Below are 7,179 nucleotides of genomic sequence, written 5' to 3' on the forward strand. Positions count from 1 at the left end.
TGGAATTCAGGAACAGGACTGGGAGTAGTGATACCAGAAGGGTAGGGGAAGGTGGGAAGATAGGGAGAGGAAGGGGGAACTGATCACAGGTATTACCACATAACCACCACCACCCCAGAGGGAAGAACAATAGAAACCTGGAGGAAGGGAGACAGTGGTCAGTGTAAGATATGAAAATAATAATAATAATTTTTAATTTATCAAGGGGTAATGGGGTGGGGGGAAAGAAAAAAGAGGAGCTGATACCAAAGGTTCAATAGAAAGTAAATGTCTAGAAAATAATGATGGCAACATGTGTACAAGTATACTTGATGTAACTGATGTGTGGATCGTTATAAGAGCTGTAAGAGCCCCCATTAAAATGATCTTTTAATAATAAAAAACAACAATAAAAACTCTCAAGGGTCCATTTATTACTGCTGTCTAAGGGTAAAATTCAGAGGCTAAAATTTTAAATTAAGGAGAGTTTGATTGAGCAATAAAAGCCACTTGAGTTGAGGATGAAGCAAGACATAGACAGATGTAAGATCACATGCTCCCTTGAGGCAGGCAAGGAAAAAGGTGTGCAAATATTATCCTATCACAGACAGTATTTCACTTCAAGATAGATTTTGAAATGTTTCTCGCAATGAATACAAAGCCACTACTCTTAAATTTGTCCACTCTGGAATAGTAAACCATATGATTGTCCCACTCAAAATGGCTAATACCAGTCCATTTTAGCTCACTCACGTCTAGGAAATGAATGTCTATATGTTCCATTTCATCTTTGATAACTTCCAATTGCCCCAAATCCATACTTGATACAGCCACATTACGGTTATTGACGGAAGCTAACAGCTGTTTCTTCTCGTTTTCATCTTGCCCTCTTGGTAAATGAAGGTCTTGAAAGGGTCATTAATGTTGACTCTACTTGAAGCAAGAAGCTCTTCTCTACCAGTATTTTCAGTGCCTACCAACCCGAGGGGCTCAGAAAAAGACAACCGATTCCTCTTTCTAGCTTCATTGTATTGATTAAGGATCAGATTGCACAGCCAATTAGTTTAAGTGCTGTTAGTAAGTTGTACACCTATAAAATCTGACTTGGCAAAAGTTGCATGAGAGACTCATTCACATTTTGAATGAAAAAAAAGTAGCTGTTGAGGCTGCTTATGTACAATTGAACACTTCATGGTGTTGGTTGTTTGGTTTGGAGGTTTAGGGTCATAGTTCCATGGGATATACCAATAATGGGATATACCACTTGGGATATACCATGGGATATACCAATTGGCCTGCTCTTGGTTTTAGTGCTCGGTTCTGTTTGTTCTTCTACTCATTGTGTGGTGCCTAGACTGTTATAAGGTTGCACGGGAATATCCAAGGTGTAGCATCTGTTCTTTATTAGCTTGAAGCAACAAAGGAAGAAGGGGGATCAGAAAGAGGAGGAGGCAATAGAATGTGTGTCTAATTACCTCCATTCACAACTGACTCCTTTGTGGTGAGACCAGAAGAACTGGTTCATCCCTGATCACATTACTGAACAATTAGAGCAAAAGTTTTATAAGAGTCCTGATCTTAAAAGGAAAACGCAGAACAGGATTTAAAATTCTTATGGACTCAGTCTTTTGGGGGTCACCGAGGTTGGATGAACCTCAAAATTTCTCCCCTGAGATAATCTTTAAATCTTAAATTCCAAATATCCCCTGAAGTCTTCTTAAAACCAAGCAATTGTTTAGTAGAGTTGGCTAAGAATGTCTTCCATGAGAAGTTTCCTATTTTAATGACAATGGTAATTTTAAAGATGAGATGGCAGACTTAGGGGGCAGTGGGTTTATGTTCATGGAGAAAGAGCTGTTTTCAAAAAGAGGGTGAGATAATTGCACAACTGAAAGAATGTAATCAGTGCCAATGAATTGTATTGTAACAGCTATTTAACTATTGCACAAACACTTCGGTTTTGCTGTATATAAGCTCAACAATACCAAAAATAAAATAAAGATGATAAATATTTCTGATATTCCAGAGTGTCCCATATGCTTCTTTCCACTTACCACTCCTTCATCCTCCAGAGATAATTACGACCATGCTTTTATAGCAATACGATTCTTGGAAAAAATTTCTTGCTTTTCTCAATATAATTAGCCCCAAAGTTGTTGTTTGGTGTTTTTGAGTTAATTTGGACTCATAGGATCTTTCTGTAAACTAGGACGAAGCACTACCCGGTCCTGCACCATCCTCCCAATTGTCATGGTGAGCCCATTGTTGAAGCCACTGTCAATCCAGCTCCTTAATGGCCTTTTTTTTTTTTTTTTGATGACCCTCTACTTTATCAAGTATGATGTCCTTTTCTGGGAATCGGTTACTCCTGATAACATATCCAAAGTACGTGATACAAAGTCTCTTGCCATCCTTGCTTCTAAAGAGTATTCCGATATCCATTCTTCTTTTTTGTAATCAATGTTTGATTTAGCCTATTCGTTAGCTTGATGTAATTGGAATCTTGCAGCACGCATCCATTATGGCTGGTTTCTTTTCCTCAGTATCATCAGTCTTCCTAAGATACACTTGTCTCCTGATTGTGTAAGTGTGGTCATTTTGCTAAGAGCGGTAATTGGTTCTAAATGTTTTGGTCTCAGGATATTTCACCACTAGTGAAAATTATGGAAGACAAAAAGGACTTTTAAAATGTGGGTTGTAATCACTGGTGGTGGACCCACTTATACCAGTGTGTAAGAGCCAGTATGAAGTCATGCTGTGGTTAAGTGCTGTGGAGTTAGTTTCGATTCTTACCGGCCCTGTGGACAACAGAATGGAACACTGACTGGTACTGCAACAACCTCACAGTTGTTCCTATGTTTGAGCCAATTGTTGCAGCTACAGGGCCAATCTATCTTGCCAAGGGAAGAACTTAGTCTCCCCTGATAACATATACAAAGTACATGTGACGAAATCTCACCCAGGGCTGGTCTCTCCTGATAAGATCTTCTTCCAAGACAAATTCGTTTGTTCTTTTGGCAGTTCATGGTACTTTCTTTCTTTTCCTTTTAAGTAGTTTTAATGTGAACTCTCGCAGTGCTTATAACATCAATTGCATCAAGCATATTTGTGCATAGATTGCCATCATCATCTCCATAACATTTCCTACTTCAGCCCTTGATATAAGCTCCTCTTTTTTCTCTTCCTTCCCCAACGCCCCCACCCTCGTGAACCCTTGATCAGTTATACATTGTGATTAGTATGTTGTGTCTCACACTGTCTGTTGTCTCCCTTTTGATGTTCTTCGCCAGCACCAAAATTCACATGCAGCCACTCCTCTGTCTTCCTTATTCATTGCCCAACTTTCACAAACACCCAATTCTTTTTTTTCCTTACCAGGAGGACAGTGCATTTGTTCATGTTTAAAAAAAAATTTTTTTTGCATTAGCAAGAATTGTACTATGAGAATTTTCTTTCTTCCTTTTGTTTGTTTTTAAGATCATTTTATTGGGGGCTCTTACAGTTATTATAACAATCTATCCACAATTGTATAAAACATTTTTGTACATACAGTGACATCATTATTTTCTAAACACTTACTTTCTACTTGAGCCCTTGGTATCAGTTCTTTTTCTTTTTTATCATTTTATTGGGGGCTCATACAGCTCTCATCAGAATCCATACATGCATCCATTCTGTCGAGCACATTTGTACATTTGTTGCCATCATCATTCTCAAAACATTTGCTTTCTACTTGAGCCCTTGGTATCAACTCCTCATTTTCACCTCCCTCCCCGCTCCCCCCTTCCTCATGACCCCTTGATAATTTATAAATTATTATTATTTTGTCATATCTTACACCGTCCGATGTCTCCCTTCACCCACTCTTCTGTTGTCCGTTCCCCAAGGAGGAGGTTATATGTAGATCCTTGTAATCGGTTCCCCCTTTTCACCCCACCCTCTTTTTACCCTTCCAGTATCACCACTCTCAGCACTGGTCCTGAAGGGATCATCTGTCCTGGATTCCCTGTGTTTCCAGTTCCTTTATGTACCAGTGTTCCTTCTCTGGTCTAGCCAGATTTGTAAGGTAGAATTGGAATCATGATATTGGCGGGGGAGGAAGCAGTTAGGACCTAGAGGAAAGTTATGTTTCATCATTGCTACACTGCACCCTGACTGGCTCATCTCCTCCCTGTGACTATTCTGTAAGAGGATGTCTAGTAGCCTAAAGATGGGTCTTAGGTCCCCAATCTGCACTCCCCCTCATTCACAATGATTTGATTTCTTGTTTTTGATGTCTGTTCCCTTTGACACCTCATGATCACACAGGTTGGTGTGCTTATTCCATGTGGGCGTTGTTGCTTCTGAGCTAGATGGCTGCTTGTTTACCTTCAAGACTTTAAGAGCCCAGATGCTATATCTTTTGATAGCCAGGCTCCATCAGCTTTCTTCAACACATTTGCTTATTCACCCACTTTGTCTTCAGTGATTTTTGTTGGGAAGGTGAGCATCATGGAATGCCAGTTTAATAGAACAAAAAGTACTCTTGCATTGAGGGAGTACTTGAGTGGAGGCCCAATGTCCTTTTGCTACCTTAATAGTAAACCTATAAATACACATAGATCTATTTCCCCATCCTCATATATAAATATATTTACATATGTACATGCCTCTATTTAGACTTCTATAAATGCCCTTTGCCTCCTAGCTCTTTCCTCTATTTCCATTGACTTTCTTCTTATCCCAATATCATGCTAAGCCTTCATTAGGGTTTCAGTAATTCCTCTTGGTTACATTACCCTTGATCACACCCTACTAGGCCTCCTACACCCTCCTCACCACCAACTTGGATCACTTGTTGTTCCCTTGTCCCTGGGTTTGTTAACACCACTTCCTTTCTCCCACTTCCCGGCTTCCATGTCCCACCAGGAACCTCTTTTTAACTTGAGAAGCTGTTTCTGATTAGCAATGAGCAAATCTGAAAAACAGGTTCTGATTTGCAATGAGCAAACATGAGAAGCAGCATCTAATTTGCAATGAGCAAACCATAAGTCATTGAAAGCTTGTGCATGAGTTACTCACTCGCCAAGCTACTTGAAATTCTCATAAACTAAGCTTTCTTTATCACACAAGGCCAAAACTTTGGGCATATTCAGGAGCACTCCAAAATAAATGCAAGACTGGGCTCCAGAAGGACCTGAAGGCACAAGGCAGTCATATGAGTAAGAAGTGTGCCATAGCTTCCTCCCGTCAATCCGTATCTGTGGAATTATGGGGACTCCCAGTGATCAACAAATTAAGGAAGAAAACAACGGAGTTTGGTTTACAAATGATTTTGCAAAATATTTTGGCACCGCAATAAAGTTCAAAGTTGCAGGAATACAATCCTAGCCAGAAAGATCCTGAAATGACAGTGATGAAAGGAAAAAAAAAATCCTTCTTATGGGAAGAATGTAGACTAGCCTCCCTCGTGGTAATCGCGACTGTGGCTCGGGGTAAATGTTAACTGTCAGAAGCAGTAACCCCGAGCCACACTCGGGATTACACTGCAGAGAAGTCCCTTCAGGAACCTCAAATTACAGCGACACAGTCCATGGGTTAGGCGCCCCACAGGTAGTGTAGCTTGCTTATTGAGGCACAGAACAAGCAAGGCAGCCGCACACTGGTCCGATGATCAAAGAGCAAGAGACAAGAAAGGCGAGGTTCACAGAGCCATTTATCTCTCCGCCCTTCAATTAACAAAATTACTGACATAATTAGACCACCAGGGAGGCTAGTTCCAGGAAGAAGTAATAGTCACAGACATGGATTTATTCCGATTTATTTGCAGATGCAACATTTGACTGAATGGTCAGTTATATGACTACAGTTAAAACTTGGTAGTAGTCTAATCATCAAGGCAATCTAGGAAAGAAGCCCGTGGTTCGACCTTTCTGAAAGTATACAGAGATATGGATACTCCATGTGAATGTTCTTCAAAGGGTTACATCAGCAGAGGAGAACTTTATGACCAAGTGAAAAGATGATATTCGGTCAATTTCACTTAGTATCTTTCCCAAGTTACTGTTGCTTTGCCCAAATGCACACAGCCTGTGGCCAGGAAAGCAAGGGTGGAGGTGGTGGATTGCCAGGGTGACACATGGCTGATCTGCCAACAGCAGAGATGAAAATTGAGACACTGATATGGATGGCACTCTTCCCCTTGGACTCTGCCGGCCTCCTGCTGACTAGGTGGTTACATTGGACCACTCCCATCATGGTAGGCTAGGTGATTAATTTTCACTAGAAAAACTAGATCCGATTACAAACTTTCCTTCCCTGCTTGTAATGCTTCTGTCAAAAGCAGTATCAGAATATCTTATTAAATATTACAAAATGCCTTACAGCATTACCTCTGGCTAATGAGCTTCTTTCACAGCAAATTAAACATGGTGATAGGCTCATGCTCATAAAATTCAGAGGCTTTAGTATTTTTATTATTGACATCAATGTACTGCTGTGGTACATTGATTATATTTGGTTGCATGATTACTATTAAATCCATAGTTCACATGCGTTGCAGAAGTCCCATGGTTTTGGCAAATGTACAATGCTGTGTGTCCACAATTACAGTATCATACAGCATTATTTCAGTGCCCTCTCTACCTTTCTACCCTGCCGCCTCTTCCTGAATGGAAAGCACTGATCTTTCTTTTATCTCTTTAATTTTGCCTTTTTTAGAATGTCTTAGGGTTGAAACCATATAGTATGTAGCATTTAAAATTCCTCCATGTGGAAGGGATGATATATCCAGGTGCAGTATAGTACTGATGAAACATGTAACTGTCCTCTAGTTCTTTAACATTTTCTCCCCTTACTATTACGGTCTTGGTTTTGCCTCATTAATCTTGTTTGTTCATTTATATAATTAAGATTGCTCGATGGAAGAAGCACACCAGCCTACCCCGACACAATCGCTGAAGACAAAGCGGGTGCATAAGCAAATCAGCGAAGAAAGCTGATGGAGCCCGGCTGTCAAAAGATATAGTGTCTGGGGTCTTATAGGCTGGAAGATAAACAAGGGGCCATCTAACCGAGAAACAACAAAGCCCACATGGAAGAAGCACACCAGCCTGTGAGATCACAAGGCACTGAAGAGATCAGGTATCAGGCATCAAAGACCAAAAAAAAAAAAAAATCATAGCATTGTGAATGAGGGGGAGTGCAGAGTAGGGACTCAAG

Source organism: Tenrec ecaudatus, chromosome 1 (assembly GCF_050624435.1).
Source record: "Tenrec ecaudatus isolate mTenEca1 chromosome 1, mTenEca1.hap1, whole genome shotgun sequence".
Taxonomy (NCBI): Eukaryota; Metazoa; Chordata; class Mammalia; order Afrosoricida; family Tenrecidae; genus Tenrec; species Tenrec ecaudatus.